The following is a 12,801-nucleotide window of genomic DNA, read 5'->3' on the forward strand; positions in this document are numbered from 1 at the left end:
TTGTAATATGGAGGGTTACATGAAAAGGGAGAGGGATAATGGATAGAGAGAAATAAGTGATGCACTGGAATCAAATCAAGGAAAGTCAATGAAGGGAAGGTGAGCTCTGGTCTCAGAAAAAGAAGAACCTCTTGGGTAGTGGCTGAGGAGGGAGGATTTAAAAGTCGAAGAAAGAAAGGAGGCCTTATTTTGGAAGTGGGAGGCACTCCCATTGACAAGTGCTTTCATGGGTGAAGAGAAATGCAGACTACACCAGATGAGACCTACACATCTGGAGACTCAAAAGATCTGATCCTGGACAGGGAGAAGTTGAAACTCCTGGAAGTTACTGGTTTAATCCTTGGGTAATGGATCTCCAATTATAAGCCTCTTCTGGCAATGGGAAATTCACAGTTCATCAGCCTAGTGCAACTGACTTTGAATTAGTTAGAACTGGCCCTAGCTGGTTGCTGTGGCTTCAGGCTTGTGGGATGCTGCACAGTTCCTCACATACAGAATTTCCTGTTCAGGTAACCTGTCCTATTCCCTCTGTTCCTTAATTCTTCATTCCAGCTTTGGCAGTTTTCCAGCTTGCTTTCCTGGCACTGGCAGTTCAGAGCTATCAGTAATTCAGAGCTTTGCAACCTTGGTGCACTTCCTAGAAAATTTTTTCTTATGAAGGGTTGAAGGGCTGAAAAGGCTGACTTTTGAGAGCTGAAAACCTTCCACAGCTTAGAGCTGGAAAGAGAGAGAGAAGACCAACACATTGAGACAGATTTTAATATAGCACTTATATTTGTGACCTTGGGGTCTGCTAATGTAGCCTCACTTCTGAAAATGTGGAAGGTGGAAGATGGGAGCTGAGTCAATGCAGATTCAGTGAGCATCTCTTTCTAGGTTTGTTTGTTTCTCTTTACCTTGTTTTGAATTCTAAATGTCCTAGAGCACAGAAACAGAAGAAGTTATATTTTTGATGCCAAATTTCTGTTTTTGGGAAGTCTGACAGATCATAGAAATCAGAGAAAATATCTATCTAGTATCTTGTTGCTTGCATGACCCAAACATAAATCAAGTCAAGAAAGATAGATCCCCTAAACTGTTTGTAGCAGCCCTTTTTGTAGTGGCAAGAAACTAGATACTGAGTGGATGTCCATCAGTTGGAGAATGGCTGAATAAGTTATGGTATATAAATGTTAGGGAATATTATTGTTGTTTAAGAAAAATCAGCAAGATGATTTCAGAAAGACCTAGACTTACATGAATTGCTGCTAAGTGAAGTGAGTAGAACCAGAACATTGTAAACAGTACCAGCAAGATTATACAATGATCAATTCTGATGGACATGATTGTTTTCATTAGTGAGATGATTCAGAACAGTTCCGATGATCTTGTGATGGAGAGAGCCATGTGCACCCAGAGAGAGGACTGTGGGAACTGAAGGTGGATCACAACATAATATTTTCACTTTTTTGTTGTTGTTTGCTTGTATTTTGGTTTTTTCTTTTTTTCTCCTTTTTGATTTGATTTTTTCTTGTGCAGCATGATAATTGTAGAAATATGTATAGAAGAAGTGACATGCTCAACATATATTGGATTATTTGTTGTCTAAGGGAAGGGGTGGGGAGAAAAAATTTTAAACACAAAGTTTTGCAAGAGTGAATATTAAAAACTATGCATATGTTTTGAAAATAAAAAAAACTAAGAAAGAAAGAAGAAAACAAAAAAGGAAAGAAAGGAAGAAAGAAAGAAAGAAAGAAAGAAAGAAAGAAAGAAAGAAAGAAAGAAAGAAAGAAAGAAAGAAAGAAAGAAAGAAAGAAAGAAAGAAAGAAAGAAAGAAAGGAAGAAAGGAAGAAAGAAAGAAAGAAAGAAAGAAAGAAAGAAAGAAAGAAAGAAAGAAAGAAAGAAAGAAAGAAAGAAAGAAAGAAAGAAAGAAGAAAGAAAGAAAGAAAGAAGAAAGAAAGAAGAAAGAAAGAAAGAAAGAAAGAAAGAAAGAAGAAAGAAAGAAAGAAGGGAGGGAGGAAGGGAGGAAGGGAGGAAGGGAGGAAGGGAGGAAGGGAGGAAAGAAGAAAAGAAGGGAGGGAGGAAGGGAGGAAGGGAGGGAGGAAGGGAGGAAAGAAGAAAAGAAGGGAGGGAGGGAGGGAGGAAGGAAGACCCTAAATTATTCTTTTATAATAATTATGCTTGGTTTCTTCAAGATAGGGAAATCTTGCTGTGGTAATCCTAGGTACCTGAAGGAAATAAAGGGTAAATGATTACTTGTCTATGTCATACAATTACCAGAATCCAGAAGTGAGATTTACATCCAGATCCTTTCAGTCTCCAAATATAATCAACTGATCAGTTTTTGAGTGCTTATTTTTGATGCTTAGCACTGTGCAAGGTGCTAACAATGTAAAAATAAAAACAAAACAGTCCTTGACTTTGAGGAGTTTATAGTCCAGACCAACATCCTATCTAAAACTCCTAATGTAGAGGCACATTGTGAAAACAGTTGACTAGTGGGAGATAGATCGATAGATCAATCTATTTTACAACTTTGGTGAGTCTCAGGAAATAGGGATAATAATACATAGCTGAGGAGAATGTAGGCACTATACTATTTAACATATTATCCACTTATAGTTTTTATTCCAAAAGAAAACATAGAAATGAATATCTTTAAATATACGTATTCATAACTTCTCCATTTGTAGTATCAAGAAAAATGATGAAATATGTAGGCTAAATATCCCAAAGTTGGAGATTGACTGGATAATTTATGACATTAATTTAATTGAATATGTTACCATAACACTGTGAATGCACATATGTACACAGACATAATGGCATTCGAGTAACTACCTAAAGGCTAACATTAGATGTTAGATTGAAATGAGTAGATCCAGAAGTCTATATACAATAACTACCAATATAGAAAAGAAAAAGGAAGGAAGAGGTCAAAGGTGTTGCAATTTTGGATAAGCTTGGAAGGAGATACAGAATAAAAGTATCTAGTTGTGATTTTATTATATATTAATTGTTTTATCTTGCCTTTTTAAAGATAAGCCCAGGGAGTTTGGTAAGGTTTTGATTTTTTAAAGATATTTATTTCATTTTTTTTGTCAACAGGTATTAAATTTATAATAAAATTAATCTAATTCATTTTAGTACAATTTTTCTTTATCATGCTCTTTATGTTAACACTCAAAATTGACCATATTCTTATTTTAGCCTGCTTCCTTTGCAAATTCCACTTATTTATGTACTCTCTCCCTTTCTCATTGGTCCTTAATGTTTTCTCTAATATGTATATGATTTACTTATTTAATACATATCTAATATATTTATATTGCTGCCTTTTTCATCCTTTGTTGTCTATCCTCTGTACATCTCAGCTTTCCTCTGAATTTGAGCATTTAGAAGCAAATTGAATTAAGAGCCAAGTGGTAACAATGAGTCTTAAGAATAAAAAGTCATTTGAGCTGTGGGTGTGATGTCTGTGAACCATTTTGGTATTTGATTGGTCTTTTATTCAGAAACTAGTGACTCTTTAAAACTGGGGCTGGAAGAATAGTGTCTTGTCTCTTGTTAGTGTACTTAGACATAAGCTACAGAAACTAGGTGGGCCACAGAGACTAGACAACTTTGGAGACTTGTTGGAAACATTGAAGGAAGTAAGAAAAGATTAAAGAAATCTAGCAGCTGATGGAAAAATTGATGAAGTTCTATTTTAAGGCCCCAGACTTTCTGATTAGTAGTGAGGACAAACTGAATGAATCTACTGAGAGAACACAAAACAACGCAATCAACTAAAATTTGACAATAACTGGGGAGGCACATAAGAGTGAGTCAGTAAGATGTACCAGAGAGATCTTCAAAGAATATACAGACCCTTTCCCAGGTTTGGCTGAGAAAATACTGGTGTGGTGAGTAATATTTAGAGGCAAGTATGTAATATGTTTGCTGACTTTTGTTTTGAGATTTGACAGGGATTGAATCCCTGTCAACAGAGAAAGGAGATGGAAAGTATTAGAGCAAGACAGGTGAGTCTGAGAAAGAGGGAGTGGGAAGAAGGAAGAGAATAGGAATGTTAGATTATTGTGCTTGTCAAGGAGTGTACCGAATATTTACTATTAAAGCCTGATTGGATTTTTTTAAGGGATGATATAAGCAACAACAACAAAAAAGTATTCTGGCCATAATTTTAGTCATGTGAGTTTTTGCAAGTGAACCTATAAATGTGGGATCTATTTGTCCCGCCAACATGTTTGGTGGAAGGAAAAATTTTGAATGAAAGTTATTAATCAGATCATTTTCAGTGCTTTCTTGTAGATTCCACCAGATTCATTATAGAAAATAACAGCTCAAAGATTTTCAGGAAAGCCCAATTCCAAATGAATTATGTGCATTTCATTGTTCTTTCTTTGGAAAAGTCAAGCTAACTGCCTCCTCCTCTTTCATTTAGACTCAGATAAAAATAAAAAACAAAGAAATTTCATTAGAAGCTAACATTATGGATAAATCCAAGAAATATCCACCAAGTCTCCTAGGAGTCAATCAAGTAATTAATTTGGGAATGGGTGGAGGAAGAGAGTAACTGAAAAAGGTGCATCTAAAAATGATAAGATAATTATTTCCTCTTAATTGATGTCTTTTCCATCTCCAGGCTTTCCCATTATCAAAATTGTCAGCAAAGGTAGTTTCTCTTTTTTGTTTAGTATGTTGTTTCTTGCTGAGAATCACAGAACTCTGACACTAAACTTTAGAAGGAAAGGAAAGAAGCAGTATAAAATGTACCTGTATCATTCAGAAGGAAGAAAACATTAAATCAACTTTACTAATCTGGATCCATTTGCAAAGAAGAAATTACTCTTAAAGACTATAGCTTAATGAAATTGCTCAAACTCATACTTCAAAAAAAATACTAATTTTTCTTCAATTTATTCTGTGAAAGTATGACTATTAGTGACCACAAAAAAAAAAAAAAAAAAAAAAAAAAAGCTGAAGAGAAGGTGAGAAAGACTGGGGAGAGGAATTCTACAAATGATATCTTCCTTCACTCTAGCTAAAATTGATTGTACAAATAAAATATTTCTGCCTTCTGAAATTTTTAATAAGAATGCAATATTACTCAAATAGATTTCTGATGGTGTGAGCATTTATTTAATTTCTCTGGCCATGAAGCTTGCCTCAACCACAATAAATTAATTGTTCACAAAAGTCTCATAATAATAGAATTAAAAGAATTTTGGGGAAAAAATTCAAATGTGACTTATATACTCAATATATATATATATATATGTGTGTGTGTGTGTGTGTGTGTGTGTGTGTGTGTGTGTGTGTGTGTAATGACAGTTGCCTAATGAGATAGCATATGGGCAATTAAAGACTCACTCATTGATTAATCAGCTTGAGAATTTGGTTATCTTAATTTTTCTCTTTCATCTAAAGACTATTTGAAATTTAAAATTTGTTTTTGTGGGAAATTATTTTTAGTGAGGAGGTTTAATGAAACATATTATCTATGAGAAGCATGAAATTATATCATTCATCTTCCAAATAAAATATAACTTTTAATTGGCTCCAAATTTTATAACTGTGCCAAAACCACATCCTTATACTTTGAATGTTAGCAATTGCAGCATTAAGTACAGTAAATTTTTACCATGGGTTGGTTGCATATTTCCTATACATGTAACCCTAATTTAATAATTTCCCCTTTAATAACTTCAGAAAATTTTGAAGTCTAATCATCTTTATTAGTAACATTTTAAAAAGAAAAAAAAATCCCAAAAAGAAAAAAAAATTACAAATAATGTGGGACAAACATCTTTAGTTTGATAAATTCCATTAACCTTTATTGTTCCTTTGTGATTGAAAGGGGAGTTGTTTGTGTTTACTTCTTTAATTGGTTGGACCCTGATGCTGAAGAAACTATCAAGCTTTGTGTCTATGTGAGCTAGTTAGTTTTGTAGGGAAGGAGCCACAAACTGCATGATTGATTCAGGCCAGCTTTCTTTGAAATGGTTGTCATAGAGCATGCAGAGCTAACTGATATGTTGATGGAGTAGTATAGAAAAAAATATCTCTAAGTTCGTACCATATTAAGGGTAGAATATATACAAGGGCAAAAGCAGAGTCCCTAAAAGTATATGAGGACATCAATGAATGAATGAACTGAAATAAACAGTTTTTAAGAATACTTGCTCCATTTGAATTTTCTTACTCAAAATGACTAGTATGGAAATAAATTTTTATTTAAAAATTTAAAATAACATTTTATTCTTCAATCACATGGAAAGACATTTTGGAACATTCATTTAAAAAAAAATTGAGTTCCAAATTTTCTCGCTTTCTCCCTCAAGCTTCCCATCCCTAAGATAGTGTGCAATTTGATACATATTACACCTGTTCAATCATGCAAAACCTATATTAGTCATGTTGTGAAAGAAGACATAGACCCAAAAGGAAAACAAAAATCATGAAAAAAATATAGAAAGGAAAAATAGTGTGTTTCAATCAGAACCTATGAGTTCTTTCTTTGGAAGTGGATAGTATTTTTCATTATAAGTCTTTGGAATTGTCTTGGATCATTTTTTGTTGAGAATAATTAAATCATTCAGACTTGATCAATGTATGATAATGATTTTTCTGTGTACATCATTCTCCTGATTCTGCTTATTTCACTTTACATCAGTTCACAAAAGTTTTTCTGAAATGAGTTTGTTCATTATTTCTTTTAGCATTAGTAAGGTTCCATTACAAATATACCAACTTATTTGCCATTCCCCAATTCTTCAACCCTTCAATTCACAATTCTTTGCTACTACAAAAAGAGCTGCTATAAAAAAATTTGTGCATGTAGGTCCTTTCCTCCTCTCTCTCCTGCTTTAAAATCTCTTTGAGATACATACCTAGCAATGCTATTGCTTGATCAAAGGGTATGTACAGTTTTGTAATCATTTGGGCATAGTTTCTAATTGATCTTCAGAATGTTCAGGATTCTACCAGTAGAGTCCCAGCTTTCCCACATCCCCTCCAATATTTGTTATTTTTCCTTTATGTCATATCAGTCAATCTGATAAGTATAAGGTGAGATCTCAAAATTGTTTTAATTTGCATTTCTCTAGTCAATGGTGATTTAGAGCATTTTTTCATATGATTACAGCTAGCTTTGATTTCTTCATCTGAAAACAGTTTATATATTTTAATCATTTATCAATTGAGAAATGATTTGTATTTCTATAAATTTAAATCAGTTGTCTATATCTTTGAGAAATGAAGACTTTATCAGAGACACTTGCTATAAAAATTCTTTCCCCACTTTTACTTCCCTTCTAATACTGTTTGTTTTGGTCTTGTTTGTGCAAAACCTTTTAAATTTAATATATTTAAGATTTTCCATTTTCCATTTACTTCTCCATCGATATGATGGGTAAAATATTACTTGTTTTATCATTTGCTAATGACTTCATCCTTTGTGTTCCTATCTTCCTATTCAGTGTATTATGTTAATCTATATCTGGTTTCTGCAAAATTGTTTTCTAGCCTTCTCAGAAGTTTTGTCAAAAAATGAGTTCTTATTCCAAAAGTTGGGGTCTAGATTATGTTTTTGGTAAACCCAACAAAACCTATGGTCATTTGCTACTATGTTTTGTGTGCCTAATCAACTCTACTGATCCAGCACTTGATTTCTTAGCCAGCACCAAATAGTTTTGATGATTACCACTTTATAACACAGTTTGAGATCTGGTATGGCTAAGCCATCTTCCTTAACATTTGTTTTCATTAATTGCCTTACTATCTTGACCTTTTGTTTTTCCAGATGAATTTTGTTATTTTTGTCTATTTCTATAAAATAATGTTTTGGTAGATTGGTAGAAATGGTGCTCAGAACAAGCAAGCTAATTTAGATAGAATTGTCATTTTTATTATATTCCAGTGGTCCTCAAACTTTTTAAATAGGGAGCCAGTTCACTGTCCCTCAGACTGTTGGAGGGCCGGACTATAATAAAAACAAAAACTCACACTCTGTCTCCACTCCTCAGCTCATTTGCCATAACCTGGTGGGCCGTATTAACATCTTCAGTGGGCTGCATCTGGCCCACGGGCCATAGTTTGAGAACCCCTGAATTGACCCTGAGCAATTAATATTTTTCCAGTGGTTTAAATCTGATTTTATTTGTGTGAAAAGTGTTTTGTAATTGTGTTAATATAGTTTCTGGGTTTTTCTTGGCAGGTAGACTCCCAAGTATTTCATATTGTCCTCTATTTGTTGAATATCCATTTTTTTTCCCCCAGAATAATTAAGCTCAGTTTTGCCAGATAGATGATTCTTCATTGTAATCTAGGCTCCTTTGTCTTCTGAAATATCATATTCCAAGACCTCTAATCCTTTAATGTAGAAGCTGCTAACTCTTATATAATCCTGACTGAGGCTCTTCAATATTTAAATTCTTTCTGGATACTTGCAATATTTTCTCCTTAAAATAAATTTTGGAATTTGGCTCTAATTGGAGTTTTTAGGATTTTTTTCAAGAGGTAATTGGTAGATTTTTTTCAATTTCTATTTTACCCTCTGGTTCTAGAATATCAGGACAGTTTTCCTTGATTATTTCTTAAGAGATGACATCCAAATGCTTTTTTTTGATCATAGTTTTCATACAGTCCAATAATTTTTAAATTTTCTCTCCTTGATCTATTTTCCAGGTCAGTTTATTTCCAATGGGATATTTCACATTTTCTTCTTCTTCTTTCATTCTTTTGATTTTGTTTGATTGATTCTTGATGTCTCATGGAGTCATTAGCTTCCACTTGCCCTAATCTAATTTTTAAGGAATTATTTTCTTCAATTACCTTTGGAACTCCATTTTCATTTGGCCAATTGTACATTTTTAAGGAATTGTTTTCTTCAATGATTTCTCTCTCTCTCTCTCTCTCTCTCTCTCTCTCTCTCTCTCTCTCTCTCTCTCTCTCTCTCTCTTTTTTCTTTTTTCTTTTTTTCATTTTTTGGTGCAGCGCTGGAGTCATGGAGCCTTGGTTGCTGACCCATGTTGGGGTTAGGGGTTTCCTCCTGACTTGTCTAGACAACACTTGTGCTGGGCCATGCTCTTCTTTTAACTGAGTGTGACAGATTTTTCTTGTAATCCTAATTTTTTCTGGAGTAGAAAATTGTTTTAACTCATCCTTTTGTGGGTTTTGCCCACTCCAGAATTTGTTTTGAGAGGTCATTTAAAATCATTTGGATTGGAATTTGGGAGTTTAGGCAGATCCCTATCTTTTCTCTATTCTATTTCTCTTTTCTTTATATCTCATGAACTCATTAGCTTTGACTTGACCAATTCTAATTTTAAAGGAGTTATTTTCTTCAGGTTCTTTTTTTGTACTTCACTTCCCAAGATTTTCATATTTGTTTGTTTGTTTGTTTGTTTTTCATTACCTGGAATATCTTTATCACAAGGTGTTCAGACTCTATATCAGCTCTAGGTAGTGGGCATTCCAGGTGCTACAACTGCCTCCAAAGTCCACAGCTGATGCCATTTCCACTGTGCCCCTCCCCCCCAAAAAAACACAATTTCTAGCCCAAAGTCTACCCCAGAGTCTAAGCTGCCTTGAGCTGAAAAAGTGTCTCACTATGACTTTTTGTCATAATAAGTTTTGGTTCTCCCACTCAAGAGTCATCTGACTTAATTTTTAAGTTGCTTAGAGGGGTGGATTGGAAGCTCTGAAAAATTAACTTCATTTTGCCATTCTTGCTCTATTTTGATATTGAAATCCCATTTTTGATATTGAAAAATTTGACAATGCCGAAAATTTTGATGGTAAGAACTTTATTTTTCAATACTTACAATATTGAAAATACAGTAATATTCATGATATTAATTGTAACACCTGTAGCAACTACACAAGGGTTAATTCCCTGGATGATAGCTTCAGGGCCTATCCTGGAAGCAAAGATGGGGAAGTTCTCCATGATTCCTCAGTTTCTTGGGCTGTGAGTTTTGAGATATTGACTTAATTTAAGTGAACCATGCTGCCTCCTATGTCACCCCAGGGTGCCTTTCTTCTTCTGCTCTATAGGCTGACTTGCCCTGTGGATAGTCTTGGAGAGATTGGTGATTCTCTCTCCATAAGGATTTGTTCCTGAATCATAACTTACAGAGGCTCATTTGTTAGCAATACCATTTTTGGAGTGGGTCAATCAGTCAATAAGTATTTAGTAAAACCTATTATGTGCCAGGCACTTGGCTAAGCACTGGTGACATTGCTTTCAATAATGAGTATAATGAGGGAGATCATATGAAAACAACTGTACAAACTGTACAGGATAAAATAATCTCAGAGAAGACTCTAAAATTTAGGAGGACTGGGAAAAGCTTCTTGCAATAAATTAGCTGAAATTTAAAGGAAGCCAAGAGGCAGAGATGAGGCAAGAGAGAATTCCAGACATGAGGGGACAACCAATGGAAAAAACCCAGAGATGGTGTCATATGAATGGAAGAGTAAGGAGGCCAGTGTCACTGGGTCACAGAATACACAGGGAACCATTGGGGTTTATTGAGTGTGTGTGTATGTGTGTGTAAAACATGGCTAGATTTGCACTTTAGGAATGTCAATTTGTCACTTGAACAGAAGATAGATTGGAGTGGGGAAACATGAGTCTAAGAAAACAATCAGTGGACTATTGCAATGATCCAAATTGAGGTGGTGAGGGGCTGACAAAGAAATATGGCTGAGTGAAGAGGAAACATAAATGACAGATGTTGTTAAAGTAGAAATGACAACATTTTGCAGCAGATTGGACATAGGGGATGAGGACTCTCATGAGCATTGTAAACTATAATTAAAACAGTTTGCTTCCAATCTCTGATGCAACTGTTTTCTTTCTTTTGGGTAAACAGCTCTTCATCTTATATTTGTACTAATTTGCCTCATCACCTTATTGCCACCAATTCACCTTCACCTTCCCTCTGTTTACCTAGCATAGATCTCAATAAATAATATATTTTTCTTAATGTCAATCCTCTTAACTTAAAGTTTGTTTTCCTTTTGACAATTCCCTCCCCAACTCCAACTTTTTCAATTCCTTTGTCCTCTTTCTTTCCACACTGGTTTGTTGTTGAATTTTATATTTCTACATCAAAATGTTTGTGAATGTGCGTGTGTGAGTAAGTACAACCCTTCTTCATCCAGTTCATATAAGAGTGAGATTCATGCCATGTATATTCCCCTTACCATTTCTTCCATGTTCCCATATTCTTCATGATCCTATTATGTGAAATTATATCCTCCTTTTTCTTCCTCTTTTCTTTACCAGTATGTTCTTTTTTCTCCCTCATTTGTCTTTCCTCTCATAAACAAAACACACACACACACACACACACACACACACACACACACACACACACACACACACACGGCTTCCTTACTTTTTACTCTCTCCATGACTCTTGCATGCTATAACATTCTCCAAGAATATTTGCCCCTTGTCCTGGTCTATTAAAATGTAAGTATTTCCTTATTATATAGCCACTTTTAATTGCTCAAACCTCTTCTAGGTTTTTCTTGTGAAAGAGGGAATGTCATATGTAGCTCTCAGAGAGTTAAGAATCAAGAATCTCTATTGTCTTCTCCCTTGACCCTTCTCCAAGAAGACTTAAATCCTGCTAGGAAGCAAGAGGTTGGGTCTGAAGGATGGCCCCTTCAGAAAGAAAGAATGTATTAAGCTAGAATTATATCTCCTTTAAGTATTATTAACTTAGGAGATGTAACTTTAAGGTTTTAACTAAATTCTGGATCTCTATCATTAATGGGGAAACGGAGGCTCTGAAGTTCATATGCAAGACGACTGCTTTCTTGCCAAATACCAGTTCTACAATGAACACACACTTAGCAAATAGAAAAGAAAACATTTATCCAAGTTGAGAACAAAACAGAATTCAGAGAAAAAATAGATATAAAAATATGTAATATGCAAAACAGAACAGATTAAAGCAGCTAAGTGAGGTAACTCAGCTTAACCAAGAGAAATCCCAGATCTCACATAAAGGATTTCCCCCCTTCTGTTTCTAATGTAATGAGCTATGGGTATGAACATAATGGAGACTGATAGCTCCTCTGATATTGGCTTCTTTCCAGAGTCTCTCTCGCTTCAGTGACCTGAAGAGAGGTTGGCTTTGGGGATATCCTTTCTCAGAACAGGAAGTTAGAAGCAACCAAAGAGACAAGATGATCTCTCTTCTCTTCTGTTTTGACAAGGACATTGATTTTTAACTATAAGGAAAGAGTTCCACCCTAAGACTTTGGGCCTCAGGTTACATTTATTTGTATTCTAAAGGTTCTACACCACTCTGGTCTTTTCATCAGGAATGCTAGAAGCTCTCTACTATATTAAAGATTCATTTTTACCCTGCATGATTATAAACAGTTTTTCAGAGTAAAGTTTTAATTGTTGATATTCCTTTGAAAATTACTTGTTCATGTCCACTTCCCTATTGGGCACATAGTTCTTTACCTTATATTTGTATTAATTCACTGCATTAATTCACTCCATCCATGAGCTTCTTTGAATTCCTTTAAAACGCTGTTCAAATCCCATCTAACCTATTTCCTGAAGGTTGTAGTTCCTTCTTTTCGGAAACTTCCTCCTATCTATTCTGTATGTATCTTGTAAATATCTAGTTATTTACATATTGTTTCTTCCATTGGAAAGTTATTTCCTTTAGGGTGGGACTGTTTCTGCCTTTATCATTCCAAGACAATACCTAGTTAAGTATAATTACCTGGTAAGCACTTAACACTTGAAAAAATGGAATTTAAGAATACTTTGAATGACCAGACTGT

The 12,801-nt window shown here is 34.5% G+C and overlaps 1 protein-coding gene across 1 annotated transcript in view; it reads left to right on the forward strand.

Moving 5' to 3' along the window:
- Positions 1-744: 744 nt before the first annotated feature.
- CLDN14 (claudin 14) overlaps positions 745-12,801 on the forward strand; it is a 115,771-nt gene continuing 103,714 nt past the window's right edge. Inside the window, exon 1 of the mRNA XM_074297348.1 lies at positions 745-876. The gene's annotated coding sequence lies outside the window, so the exon portion shown is untranslated. The remainder of the gene's footprint in view (positions 877-12,801) is intronic.

Source organism: Sminthopsis crassicaudata, chromosome 3 (genome assembly GCF_048593235.1).
Source record: "Sminthopsis crassicaudata isolate SCR6 chromosome 3, ASM4859323v1, whole genome shotgun sequence".
In the NCBI taxonomy this organism is placed as follows: Eukaryota; Metazoa; Chordata; class Mammalia; order Dasyuromorphia; family Dasyuridae; genus Sminthopsis; species Sminthopsis crassicaudata.